Source organism: Bombina bombina, chromosome 10 (genome assembly GCF_027579735.1).
Source record: "Bombina bombina isolate aBomBom1 chromosome 10, aBomBom1.pri, whole genome shotgun sequence".
Classification (NCBI taxonomy): Eukaryota; Metazoa; Chordata; class Amphibia; order Anura; family Bombinatoridae; genus Bombina; species Bombina bombina.
In genome coordinates this window covers 160,982,255-160,998,029 of record NC_069508.1, presented here as the reverse complement: position 1 = coordinate 160,998,029, position 15,775 = coordinate 160,982,255, and positions in this window count along the sequence as shown.

The following is a 15,775-nucleotide window of genomic DNA, read 5'->3' as shown; positions in this document are numbered from 1 at the left end:
TAAAAATGTGTGTATGTGTATGTATACGTGTGTATATTTATATGTGTGTATCTGTATACATATGTGTGTGTATGTATATTTCTGTGTATATATGTGTGCAGATGTGTGTGTGTATATATATATATGTGTAGATGTGTTTATGTATGTGTATATTTATTTGTGAGAAAACAACCAAACAATGTGTTAGGTGAGGAAATGGTTAATGTGACAGTACAGATCACCAGTCTGTGGTTAGGAGACGCTTTTGAAATGAATAATTGTTATCACAAATGGAAATCCTTGAAGTGAAGCCAAATTGACGTCCCAAACACAAGCTACTCCACATATATTATCAACTGTTAAAGTGACAAGTGTCCAAAACAGGAATATGTGTAAAATATTTCCATAGTGGAAACAGCTTATACAAAAATATACACCTGCTGGCAGCGGACTTGAGTAAGGAAAAACCTAGTTTCAGTTCACTCACCGATCCGTTAACACGAAGACCAGGCTCCGTCACGGATATTCACGGTGGATAGCCGCTGCAATTTCTTGCCGCTCCGTTTGCCTCACGAACCGTCCCTTTTGAAGACCAGGCTTCCTCACAGATGGTCCCGGTGGAAAACCTTTACACTGCTGTGTCGCTCCGTTCGCTTCACTCCACGCTGAAGCCGCTGAACCGGAAGTATCCACTTGTACTCTGTGAGCCAATGGGACATTGAGGAAAGGAGACTCGTCTAGAGGCTTGTCTGTCAGGGCCAATGCAGGTTCTGGAATCGTCCTAGGTGCTTGTAGTCTCCCATCAAAGCCGACTCCACGGCTGCCACTGGGGAAGCGTTGCTGCTTATTAGGGCATTAGACATCAAACCCAATAAGAAAGAGCAAATAAGCAGCAACTGGGATGTAAGTAAAACGTATCTTTTATTTCAGCAACAAGTTAAAAGTCCATGGAGGGACATAGGTACAAGAGAAAGTGCTCAGTATACGCGTTTCGGCTATACGCTGTAATCGCTACTGCTAAAGACAAATTGGTAGCATGCAAGTTTAAAAAGAGTGTACTTAACCCTAATTGGTTAAAAACTCTCTAATAAGGAAACACCTTACATGACGTAGCAATTGTACCTATTGTCAGCTAACATTGTCAATGTTGTTAAAGGTTAGATATACACTATATTGTTTTGATTAACATCAATACCAGATACCAAAAATATTTAACAGTTAGAGGGCCAAAAGGTGTAAGAGTAGTAATAATGAAAAAAATATACATATATGTAAATACATATCCAAAAATGAATGTACAAGACACAGGTCTGCAGTCAACCAATGTTATAACACAATTAAAGCGATAGTACCGTGTATATTATACACATTAAAAAATTATCAATTCATGTTTGGCCACATATATAATAATATGATATGTAATGTAATGTGTACGATAATAGGATTGTTTTACCAAAAACATGAATAAATAAATGAGCAATGAATGTGTTAAACATACAAATGAACTTAGTACAGTGCAGAAAATATGAACAATTTTAAATGAATAAATTTTGATAGATTCATTTACTGTTGAGAGGTATCAGTGATGTAAAGAAAATGACAAACCTCAAATATCAACAGTCAGAAAAAGCTATCAAATAGAACATGTAATTGATTATGTATATATGTGTGTTTGTGTAGGTAGATCACTCCCAATAATTTATTAGGTCATATTCAGCATTCAAACCAAGAGGGACCTTAGTGGATAATTTAAATATCCAAAGCATCTCACGCTTTTCAAGTAGTTTTTGTCTGTCTCCACCCCTTTTTGGGTATGGTATGTGGTCAATTGCCTGCCACTTAAGAGAAGAGACATCCTTATTATGTTTAATGCAAAAGTGTTGGACTATAGGCGAGGAAGACTTTCCTAACCTAATCGTGGACAGATGTTCCCTGATACGGGATCTAATGTCCCTTGTCGTGAGTCCAACGTATTGAACGTTACATAATGTACATGTGATAAGATAGATAACAAACTGCGACGTGCAGTTTAAGCAATAGTTTATATCAAATGTACGTTGGGTGACGGTGGATATGAATGTATCAGAAACACTGATATAATCACATGGTTTGCATCTACTGCTCCCACATCTAAACATGCCTTTAGATGTTAGCCATGAACTTATTGCGGCCCGAGGGTTGCTCAAAACCATGGGCGATAAGTAATTGCCCAATGTTTTATTACGGCGATAGGAGCATCTCATTCCTTCAGCCACACAATTAATGAGCTTGTCATCTGCCACAAGGAGTTTGAAGTATATTTTGACAATATCGCATGCTTCTTGATAATCAGTGCTATAGTCAGTTACAAAAGTAACCTTATTGGATTTAGGGATCAGTTTTCTGTTAGTAACTTTTCTTTCCTCTAGCATACGTTTGCGATCCATGCCCTGAACTTCACTCACAGCCCTATTGATGACCTTTTTGGGATAACTTCTACTGCCCAAACGATCTAGTAGATCTTTTTGATGTTCATTAAAAGCTTCCTTTGTTGAGTAATTACGTTTAGCTCTGATCAGTTGGCCCTTGGCTATAGAATGCATAACACTTTTCGGATGGCAGCTTTTAGCGTGCAAAACTGAGTTGCCTGAAATAGGCTTCCTGTAAATACAGGTCTCAATCTTGCCTGAGATATTGCCTTTAAGAGTAATATCTAAAAAATTGATGGTATCAGTATGTGTTTCTGAGGTAAATTTTAAATTCAGAGTATTGTCATTGACATATTTCAGAAATCTAGTTCTGTCTTCCATGCTACCACTCCAAATGAGGAGCAGGTCATCAATGAAGCGACCGTAGTATGTGATATTGAGTCTGAAGGGGTTCCCATCTCCATAGATGTGGGACAGCTCCCACTACCCATGTAAAGGTTGGCATAGGAGGGGGCAAATTTCGCCCCCATCGCTGTCCCACATCTCTGGAGATAGAAAACCCCCTCAAACTCAAAGTAATTGTGACTCAGAAGAAATTTTGTAACTTCAATCACATACTGTTTAAAGTCAAAATCTAGATTTGAGTAATGTGTCAAAATGAAATCGACAGCCTCTAGGCCAGACTCATGGGGTATAGAGGAGTATAAGGCCGTAACATCAATTGTCATCCAGCTGTTGGTAGGATCCCATCTCAAATTGTCCATCACTCTGAGGACATGCTTGGTATCCTGTAAAAAGCTTGGTAAAGCCTGAACCAAGGGACATAGAATGGCATCAAGCCACTCTGATGTGTGTTCAAAGAGGGATCCGATCCCACTAACAATTGGACGACCAGCAACATTAGTCAGAAACTTTTGCACCTTCGGGAGATGGTGGAACACAGGAGTCACAGGGAACTCAACATATAGATAATCAAAGGTATTTCTATCCCGAAAACCCTGTTCCATACCATTGTCCAGAAGGTGCATAAGTTCAACCTGAAAACGCTTAGTGGGATCGGTAGAGAGAACTGTGTATTGTGTAGAATCGTTCAGTTGACGTAAAGCTTCATTTTTATAATCCAAGGTGTCCATAACCACAACAGAGCCCCCCTTATCCGCATTTCGGATCATAATTTGGTCATTGTCTTGTAATTCCTTTAGAGCCTTTCTCTCCAATCTAGAAAGATTGTCAGGAGGTTTCTTTTTCTGAAGGGCTAGACCTTTAAGATCCTTTTCAACCCTGTTGTAAAATTTTTCTATAGGGGGGCCTCTGCTGTGAATAGGATAAAACGTGGATGGCTTCTTATAGCCTATGAATTTGTCCACACTTTGCACTCCTCTGTCTGTTGGATTTTCCCTGGACATAATATCAAGAGTAATTACATCACAGGTTTCTGAGAACGTAAGATCATTATTCAAATTTACCCTAGTGATGTTTGATCCAGGGTCTCCAACAGAGATAGGTAAAGTGTCTTGGTCACAATTAGAAAAGTGATTTTTGAGTGCAATATTGCGAACCAAACGATTCACATACAACATCGTTTTAAACAAATCAAACCCAACAAGAGGTACAAAACCTAATCCTAGACTTAGAAGTTTGATTTGTGAATCACTTAAAACTGTGTTGGACAGATTGATTAAACTGAAGGTGCATATTTGTTGGTCCCTTTCGTTACCCTTAAGGGATAGCGTTTTTGGGCGTTATGTGTGTTCCCTCCCCCCTTGGGGTTCCTTGGGGTTACTGGAAAAATCTGATCCAATTGGGTATTGCTACAATGGGAGTCAGAAGTAGAGTGTGTGTCTATATTTTTAAGCTCTGTTTTGTCTGAGACATTGTGTTTGTTTTTCTCTTTAGGTTTTACAGAGGGTAATACAGTACCACTATGTGTCTGAGCCCCCTGTGTAGTGGTGTTTTTCAAGATACCTGGTCTTACTTCATTATAAGTATCAGTGTCTGAAATGTATTTGTCCTCACCAGATTCTACATCACTATCTGAAAAGGTCACACGCTGACTACTATTGGATCTGTGATTCCTGTTACGTAATCTGCCCCTGCTCCTGTTCCTATTAGATTGTCTGCGAGTGTTGAATCTCTGTGTCTTGTTCCACACATGAATAGTGTTAGTGTCATAATCAGCTTTGTCACACAAATATTTTACATGTTTAGTATTCATGACTGTAGCTTTAACATTGGCCACAGATTTCCTTAACACCTCATCAAATCTGGGGTAATCAATTTCATGTTTGTGTGTATTCAACTCAATTTGAATTACATTAATGTTATTTCTAATATCTCGTTTCTATGAACTCAATGTCCTCAGTGTCAAAGGTGGGATATTTAGAGATTCTAAGACCCCTGGGTATCATCTTCATATCTAGGTATTTCCCCAGTGTCCATATGTCCCACTGTAATCTGGTTTCTTTGATACATAATTTGTCCATTTCCTGAAACAAATCTGTTAATGCATAGTCAGATTTATTGGTTGAAAAAAGTTTGGCCAGTTCTGATGGGGGTTCATCCCTGGGTATAACTGGTATTAACGAATAAAATTGTGTATCCTCCATGGTAAAAGAAGAACTTCCAAATAACCACTAAACCTCAACCTAATAGTGCTGCCCAAAGCACTTAATAGAAAAAAAACAACCAAACAATGTGTTAGGCGAGGAAAGGGTTAATGTGACAGTACAGATCACCAGTCTGTGGTACGGAGACGCTTTTGAAATGAATAATTGTTTTCACAAATGGAAATCCTTGAAGTGAAGCCAAATTGACGTCCCAAACACAAGCTGCTCCACATATATTATCAACTGTTAAAGTGACAAGTGTCCAAAACAGGAATATATGTAAAATAGTTCCATAGTGGAAACAGCTTATACAAAAATATACACCTGCTGGCAGCGGACTTGAGTAAGGAAAAACCTAGTTTCAGTTCACTCACCGATCCGTCAACACGAAGACCAGGCTCCGTCACGGATATTCACGGTGGATAGCCGCTGCAATTTCTTGCCGCTCCGTTTGCCTCACGAACCGTCCCTTTTGAAGTCCAGGCTTCCTCACAGATGGTCCCGATGGAAAACCTTTACACTGCTGTGTCGCTCCGTTCGCTTCACTCCACGCTGAAGCTGCTGAACCGGAAGTATCCACTTGTACTCTGTGAGCCAATGGGACGTTGAGGAAAGGAGGCTTGTCTAGAGGCTTGTCTGTCAGGGCCAATGCAGGTGCTGGAATCGTCCTAGGTGCTTGTAGTCTCCCATCAAAGCCGACTCCACGGCTGCCAGGTGCTTGTAGTCTCCCATCAAAGCCGACTCCACGGCTGCCACTGGGGAAGCGTTGCTGCTTATTAGGGCATTAGACATCAAACCCAATAAGAAAGAGCAAATAAGCAGCAACTAGGATGTAAGTAAAACGTAGCTTTTATTTCAGCAACAAGTTAAAAGTCCATGGAGGGACATAGGTACAAGAGAAAGTGCTCAGTATACGCGTTTTGGCTATACGCCGTAATCACTACTGCTAAAGACAAATTGGTAGCATGCAAGTTTAAAAAGGATGTACTTAACCCTAATTGGTTAAAAACTCTCTAATAAGGAAACACCTTACATGACGTAGCAATTGTACCTATTGTCAGCTAACATTGTCAATGTTGTTAAAGGTTAGATATACACTATATTGTTTTGATTAACATCAATACCAGATACCAAAAATATTTAACAGTTAGAGGGCCAAAAGGTGTAAGAGTAGTAATAATGAAAAAAATATACATATATGTAAATACATATCCAAAAATGAATGTACAAGACACAGGTCTGCAGTCAACCAATGTTATAACACAATTAAAGCGATAGTACCGTGTATATTATACACATTAAAAAACTATCAATTCATGTTTGGCCACATATATAATAATATGATATGTAATGTAATGTGTACGATAATAGGATTGTTTTACCAAAAACATGAATAAATAAATGAGCAATGAATGTGTTAAACATACAAATGAACTTAGTACAGTGCAGAAAATATGAACAATTTTAAATGAATACATTTTGATAGATTCATTTACTGTTGAGAGGTATCAGTGATGTAAAGAAAATGACAAACCTCAAATATCAACAGTCAGAAAAAGCTATCAAATAGAACATGTAATTGATTATGTATATATGTGTGTGTGTGTAGGTAGATCACTCCCAATAATTTATTAGGTCATATTCAGCATTCAAACCAAGAGGGACCTTAGTGGATAATTTAAATATCCAAAGCATCTCACGCTTTTCAAGTCGTTTTTGTCTGTCTCCACCCCTTTTTGGGTATGGTATGTGGTCAATTGCCTGCCACTTAAGAGAAGAGGCATCCTTATTATGTTTAATGCAAAAGTGTTGGACTATAGGCGAGGAAGACTTTCCTAACCTAATCGTGGACAGATGTTCCCTGATACGGGATCTAATGTCCCTTGTCGTGAGTCCAACGTATTGAACGTTACATAATGTACATGTGATAAGATAGATAACAAACTGCGATGTGCAGTTTAAGCAATAGTTTATATCAAATGTACGTTGGGTGACGGTGGATATGAATGTATCAGAAACACTGATATAATCACATGGTTTGCATCTACTGCTCCCACATCTAAACATGCCTTTAGATGTTAGCCATGAACTCATTGCGGCCCGAGGGTTGCTCAAAACCATGGGCGATAAGTAATTGCCCAATGTTTTATTACGGCGATAGGAGCATCTCATTCCTTCAGCCACACAATTAATGAGCTTGTCATCTGCCACAAGGAGTTTGAAGTATCTTTTGACAATATCGCATACTTCTTGATAATCAGTGCTATAGTCAGTTACAAAAGTAACCTTATTGGATTTAGGGATCAGTTTTCTGTTAGTAACTTTTCTTTCCTCTAGCATACGTTTGCGATCCATGCCCTGAACTTCACTCACAGCCCTATTGATGACCTTTTTGGGATAACTTCTACTGCCCAAACGATCTAGTAGATCTTTTTGATGTTCATTAAACGCTTCCTTTGTTGAGTAATTACGTTTAGCTCTGATCAGTTGGCCCTTGGCTATAGAATACATAACACTTTTCGGATGGCAGCTTTTAGCGTGCAAAACTGAGTTGCCTGAAATAGGCTTCCTGTAAATACAGGTCTCAATCTTGCCTGAGATATTGCCTTTAAGAGTAATATCTAAAAAATTGATGGTATCAGTATGTGTTTCTGAGGTAAATTTTAAATTCAGAGTATTGTCATTGACATATTCCAGAAATCTAGTTCTGTCTTCCATGCTACCACTCCAAATGAGGAGCAGGTCATCAATGAAGCGACCATAGTATGTGATATTGAGTCTGAAGGGGTTCCCATCTCCATAGATGTGGGACAGCTCCCACTACCCATGTAAAGGTTGGCATAGGAGGGGGCAAATTTCGCCCCCATCGCTGTCCCACATCTCTGGAGATAGAAAACCCCCTCAAACTCAAAGTAATTGTGACTCAGAAGAAATTTTGTAACTTCAATCACATACTGTTTAAAGTCAAAATCTAGATTTGAGTAATGTGTCAAAATGAAATCGACAGCCTCTAGGCCAGACTCATGGGGTATAGAGGAGTATAAGGCCGTAACATCAATTGTCATCCAGCTGTTGGTAGGATCCCATCTCAAATTGTCCATCACTCTGAGGACATGCTTGGTATCCTGTAAAAATCTTGGTAAAGCCTGAACCAAGGGACATAGAATGGCATCAAGCCACTCTGATGTGTGTTCAAAGAGGGATCCGATCCCACTAACAATTGGACGACCAGCAACATTAGTCAGAAACTTATGCACCTTCGGGAGATGGTGGAACACAGGAGTCACAGGGAACTCAACATATAGATAATCAAAGGTATTTCTATCCCGAAAACCCTGTTCCATACCATTGTCCAGAAGGTGCATAAGTTCAACCTGAAAACGCTTAGTGGGATCGGTAGAGAGAACTGTGTATTGTGTAGAATCGTTCAGTTGACGTAAAGCTTCATTTTTATAATCCAAGGTGTCCATAACCACAACAGAGCCCCCCTTATCCGCATTTCGGATCATAATTTGGTCATTGTCTTGTAATTCCTTTAGAGCCTTTCTCTCCAATCTAGAAAGATTGTCAGGAGGTTTCTTTTTCTGAAGGGCTAGACCTTTAAGATCCTTTTCAACCCTGTTGTAAAATTTTTCTATAGGGGGGCCTCTGCTGTGAATAGGATAAAACGTGGATGGCTTCTTATAGCCTATGAATTTGTCCACACTTTGCACTCTTCTGTCTGTTGGATTTTCCCTGGACATAATATCAAGAGTAATTACATCACAGGTTTCTGAGAACGTAAGATCATTATTCAAATTTACCCTAGTGATGTTTGATCCAGGGTCTCCAACAGAGATAGGTAAAGTGTCTTGGTCACAATTAGAAAAGTGATTTTTGAGTGTAATATTGCGAACCAAACGATTCACATACAACATCGTTTTAAACAAATCAAACCCAACAAGAGGTACAAAACCTAATCCTAGACTTAGAAGTTTGATTTGTGAATCACTTAAAACTGTGTTGGACAGATTGATTAAACTGAAGGTGCATATTTGTTGGTCCCTTTCGTTACCCTTAAGGGATAGCGTTTTTGGGCGTTATGTGTGTTCCCTCCCCCCTTGGGGTTCCTTGGGGTTACTGGAAAAATCTGATCCAATTGGGTATTGCTACAATGGGAGTCAGAAGTAGAGTGTGTGTCTATATTTTTAAGCTCTGTTTTGTCTGAGACATTGTGTTTGTTTTTCTCTTTAGGTTTTACAGAGGGTAATACAGTACCACTATGTGTCTGAGCCCCCTGTGTAGTGGTGTTTTTCAAGATACCTGGTCTTACTTCATTATAAGTATCAGTGTCTGAAATGTATTTGTCCTCACCAGATTCTACATCACTATCTGAAAAGGTCACACGCTGACTACTATTGGATCTGTGATTCCTGTTACGTAATCTGCCCCTGCTCCTGTTCCTATTAGATTGTCTGCGAGTGTTGAATCTCTGTGTCTTGTTCCACACATGAATAGTGTTAGTGTCATAATCAGCTTTGTCACACAAATATTTTACATGTTTAGTATTCATGACTGTAGCTTTAACATTGGCCACAGATTTCCTTAACACCTCATCAAATCTGGGGTAATCAATTTCATGTTTGTGTGTATTCAACTCAATTTGAATTACATTAATGTTATTTCTAATATCTCGTTTCTATGAACTCAATGTCCTCAGTGTCAAAGGTGGGATATTTAGAGATTCTAAGACCCCTGGGTATCATCTTCATATCTAGGTATTTCCCCAGTGTCCATATGTCCCACTGTAATCTGGTTTCTTTGATACATAATTTGTCCATTTCCTGAAACAAATCTGTTAATGCATAGTCAGATTTATTGGTTGAAAAAAGTTTGGCCAGTTCTGATGGGGGTTCATCCCTGGGTATAACTGGTATTAACGAATAAAATTGTGTATCCTCCATGGTAAAAGAAGAACTTCCAAATAACCACTAAACCTCAACCTAATAGTGCTGCCCAAAGCACTTAATAGAAAAAAAACAACCAAACAATGTGTTAGGCGAGGAAAGGGTTAATGTGACAGTACAGATCACCAGTCTGTGGTACGGAGACGCTTTTGAAATGAATAATTGTTTTCACAAATGGAAATCCTTGAAGTGAAGCCAAATTGACGTCCCAAACACAAGCTGCTCCACATATATTATCAACTGTTAAAGTGACAAGTGTCCAAAACAGGAATATGTGTAAAATAGTTCCATAGTGGAAACAGCTTATACAAAAATATACACCTGCTGGCAGCGGACTTGAGTAAGGAAAAACCTAGTTTCAGTTCACTCACCGATCCGTCAACACGAAGACCAGGCTCCGTCACGGATATTCACGGTGGATAGCCGCTGCAATTTCTTGCCGCTCCGTTTGCCTCACGAACCGTCCCTTTTGAAGTCCAGGCTTCCTCACAGATGGTCCCGATGGAAAACCTTTACACTGCTGTGTCGCTCCGTTCGCTTCACTCCACGCTGAAGCTGCTGAACCGGAAGTATCCACTTGTACTCTGTGAGCCAATGGGACGTTGAGGAAAGGAGGCTTGTCTAGAGGCTTGTCTGTCAGGGCCAATGCAGGTGCTGGAATCGTCCTAGGTGCTTGTAGTCTCCCATCAAAGCCGACTCCACGGCTGCCAGGTGCTTGTAGTCTCCCATCAAAGCCGACTCCACGGCTGCCACTGGGGAAGCGTTGCTGCTTATTAGGGCATTAGACATCAAACCCAATAAGAAAGAGCAAATAAGCAGCAACTAGGATGTAAGTAAAACGTAGCTTTTATTTCAGCAACAAGTTAAAAGTCCATGGAGGGACATAGGTACAAGAGAAAGTGCTCAGTATACGCGTTTTGGCTATACGCCGTAATCACTACTGCTAAAGACAAATTGGTAGCATGCAAGTTTAAAAAGGATGTACTTAACCCTAATTGGTTAAAAACTCTCTAATAAGGAAACACCTTACATGACGTAGCAATTGTACCTATTGTCAGCTAACATTGTCAATGTTGTTAAAGGTTAGATATACACTATATTGTTTTGATTAACATCAATACCAGATACCAAAAATATTTAACAGTTAGAGGGCCAAAAGGTGTAAGAGTAGTAATAATGAAAAAAATATACATATATGTAAATACATATCCAAAAATGAATGTACAAGACACAGGTCTGCAGTCAACCAATGTTATAACACAATTAAAGCGATAGTACCGTGTATATTATACACATTAAAAAACTATCAATTCATGTTTGGCCACATATATAATAATATGATATGTAATGTAATGTGTACGATAATAGGATTGTTTTACCAAAAACATGAATAAATAAATGAGCAATGAATGTGTTAAACATACAAATGAACTTAGTACAGTGCAGAAAATATGAACAATTTTAAATGAATACATTTTGATAGATTCATTTACTGTTGAGAGGTATCAGTGATGTAAAGAAAATGACAAACCTCAAATATCAACAGTCAGAAAAAGCTATCAAATAGAACATGTAATTGATTATGTATATATGTGTGTGTGTGTAGGTAGATCACTCCCAATAATTTATTAGGTCATATTCAGCATTCAAACCAAGAGGGACCTTAGTGGATAATTTAAATATCCAAAGCATCTCACGCTTTTCAAGTCGTTTTTGTCTGTCTCCACCCCTTTTTGGGTGTGGTATGTGGTCAATTGCCTGCCACTTAAGAGAAGAGGCATCCTTATTATGTTTAATGCAAAAGTGTTGGACTATAGGCGAGGAAGACTTTCCTAACCTAATCGTGGACAGATGTTCCCTGATACGGGATCTAATGTCCCTTGTCGTGAGTCCAACGTATTGAACGTTACATAATGTACATGTGATAAGATAGATAACAAACTGCGATGTGCAGTTTAAGCAATAGTTTATATCAAATGTACGTTGGGTGACGGTGGATATGAATGTATCAGAAACACTGATATAATCACATGGTTTGCATCTACTGCTCCCACATCTAAACATGCCTTTAGATGTTAGCCATGAACTCATTGCGGCCCGAGGGTTGCTCAAAACCATGGGCGATAAGTAATTGCCCAATGTTTTATTACGGCGATAGGAGCATCTCATTCCTTCAGCCACACAATTAATGAGCTTGTCATCTGCCACAAGGAGTTTGAAGTATCTTTTGACAATATCGCATACTTCTTGATAATCAGTGCTATAGTCAGTTACAAAAGTAACCTTATTGGATTTAGGGATCAGTTTTCTGTTAGTAACTTTTCTTTCCTCTAGCATACGTTTGCGATCCATGCCCTGAACTTCACTCACAGCCCTATTGATGACCTTTTTGGGATAACTTCTACTGCCCAAACGATCTAGTAGATCTTTTTGATGTTCATTAAACGCTTCCTTTGTTGAGTAATTACGTTTAGCTCTGATCAGTTGGCCCTTGGCTATAGAATACATAACACTTTTCGGATGGCAGCTTTTAGCGTGCAAAACTGAGTTGCCTGAAATAGGCTTCCTGTAAATACAGGTCTCAATCTTGCCTGAGATATTGCCTTTAAGAGTAATATCTAAAAAATTGATGGTATCAGTATGTGTTTCTGAGGTAAATTTTAAATTCAGAGTATTGTCATTGACATATTCCAGAAATCTAGTTCTGTCTTCCATGCTACCACTCCAAATGAGGAGCAGGTCATCAATGAAGCGACCATAGTATGTGATATTGAGTCTGAAGGGGTTCCCATCTCCATAGATGTGGGACAGCTCCCACTACCCATGTAAAGGTTGGCATAGGAGGGGGCAAATTTCGCCCCCATCGCTGTCCCACATCTCTGGAGATAGAAAACCCCCTCAAACTCAAAGTAATTGTGACTCAGAAGAAATTTTGTAACTTCAATCACATACTGTTTAAAGTCAAAATCTAGATTTGAGTAATGTGTCAAAATGAAATCGACAGCCTCTAGGCCAGACTCATGGGGTATAGAGGAGTATAAGGCCGTAACATCAATTGTCATCCAGCTGTTGGTAGGATCCCATCTCAAATTGTCCATCACTCTGAGGACATGCTTGGTATCCTGTAAAAATCTTGGTAAAGCCTGAACCAAGGGACATAGAATGGCATCAAGCCACTCTGATGTGTGTTCAAAGAGGGATTCGATCCCACTAACAATTGGACGACCAGCAACATTAGTCAGAAACGTATGCACCTTCGGGAGATGGTGGAACACAGGAGTCACAGGGAACTCAACATATAGATAATCAAAGGTATTTCTATCCCGAAAACCCTGTTCCATACCATTGTCCAGAAGGTGCATAAGTTCAACCTGAAAACGCTTAGTGGGATCGGTAGAGAGAACTGTGTATTGTGTAGAATCGTTCAGTTGACGTAAAGCTTCATTTTTATAATCCAAGGTGTCCATAACCACAACAGAGCCCCCCTTATCCGCATTTCGGATCATAATTTGGTCATTGTCTTGTAATTCCTTTAGAGCCTTTCTCTCCAATCTAGAAAGATTGTCAGGAGGTTTCTTTTTCTGAAGGGCTAGACCTTTAAGATCCTTTTCAACCCTGTTGTAAAATTTTTCTATAGGGGGGCCTCTGCTGTGAATAGGATAAAACGTGGATGGCTTCTTATAGCCTATGAATTTGTCCACACTTTGCACTCCTCTGTCTGTTGGATTTTCCCTGGACATAATATCAAGAGTAATTACATCACAGGTTTCTGAGAACGTAAGATCATTATTCAAATTTACCCTAGTGATGTTTGATCCAGGGTCTCCAACAGAGATAGGTAAAGTGTCTTGGTCACAATTAGAAAAGTGATTTTTGAGTGTAATATTGCGAACCAAACGATTCACATACAACATCGTTTTAAACAAATCAAACCCAACAAGAGGTACAAAACCTAATCCTAGACTTAGAAGTTTGATTTGTGAATCACTTAAAACTGTGTTGGACAGATTGATTAAACTGAAGGTGCATATTTGTTGGTCCCTTTCGTTACCCTTAAGGGATAGTGTTTTTGGGCGTTCTGTGTGTTCCCCCCCCCCTTGGGGTTCCTTGGGGTTACTGGAAAAACCTGATCCAATTGGGTATTGCTACAATGGGAGTCAGAAGTAGAGTGTGTGTCTATATTTTTAAGCTCTGTTTTGTCTGAGACATTGTGATTGTTTTTCTCTTTAGGTTTTACAGAGGGTAATACAGTAACACTATGTGTCTGAGCCCCCTGTGTAGTGGTGTTTTTCAAGATACCTGGTCTTACTTCATTATAAGTATCAGTGTCTGAAATGTATTTGTCCTCACCAGATTCTACATCACTATCTGAAAAGGTCACACGCTGACTACTATTGGATCTGTGATTCCTGTTACGTAATCTGCCCCTGCTCCTGTTCCTATTAGATTGTCTGCGAGTGTTGAATCTCTGTGTCTTGTTCCACACATGAATAGTGTTAGTGTCATAATCAGCTTTGTCAGGCAAATATTTTACATGTTTAGTATTCATGACTGTAGCTTTAACATTGGCAAAAAAGATTTGTTCCAGCCACCAATAGTTAAAAAACCTTTATTTCTTCATATAGGGTCTTTTGACAAACATACAACGTTTCAGACCTGCTATAGGTCCTTAGTCATGCAGGTCTGAAACGTTGTATGTTTGTCAAAAGACCCTATATGAAGAAATAAAGGTTTTTTAACTATTGGTGGCTGGAACAAATCTTTTTTGCTACTTGAAGTATTTGCAGGATAAGGCAGATCCTGGGTTCCGTGCCCCACAAGCCACATATCTGTTGGTGCTGTTTTCCACACTTTGCTTTGAGGCTTTAACATTGGCCACAGATTTCCTTAACACCTCATCAAATCTGGGGTAATCAATTTCATGTTTGCGTGTATTCAACTCAATTTGAATTACATTAATGTTATCTCTAATATCTCGTTTCTATGAACTCAATGTCCTCAGTGTCAAAGGTGGGATATTTAGAGATTCTAGGACCCCTGGGTATCATCTTCATATCTAGGTATTTCCCCAGTGTCCATATGTCCCACTGTAATCTGGTTTCTTTGATACATAATTTGTCCATTTCCTGAAACAAATATGTTAATGCATAGTCAGATTTATTGGTTGAAAAAAGTTTGGCCAGTTCTGATGGGGGTTCATCCCTGGGTATAACTGGTATTAACGAATAAAATTGTGTATCCTCCATGGTAAAAGAAGAACTTCCAAATAACCACTAAACCTCAACCTAATAGTGCTGCCCAAAGCACTTAATAGAAAAAAACAACCAAACAATGTGTTAGGTGAGGAAAGGGTTAATGTGACAGTACAGATCACCAGTCTGTGGTTAGGAGACGCTTTTGAAATGAATAATTGTTTTCACAAATGGAAATCCTTGAAGTGAAGCCAAATTGACGTCCCAAACACAAGCTGCTCCACATATATTATCAACTGTTAAAGTGACAAGTGTCCAAAACAGGAATATGTGTTAAATAGTTCCATAGTGGAAACAGCTTATACAAAAATATACACCTGCTGGCAGCGGACTTGAGTAAGGAAAAACCTAGTTTCAGTTCACTCACCGATCCGTCAACACGAAGACCAGGCTCCGTCACGGATATTCACGGTGGATAGCCGCTGCAATTTCTTGCCGCTCCGTTTGCCTCACGAACCGTCCCTTTTGAAGTCCAGGCTTCCTCACAGATGGTCCCGATGGAAAACCTTTACACTGCTGTGTCGCTCCGTTCGCTTCACTCCACGCTGAAGCTGCTGAACCGGAAGTATCCACTTGTACTCTGT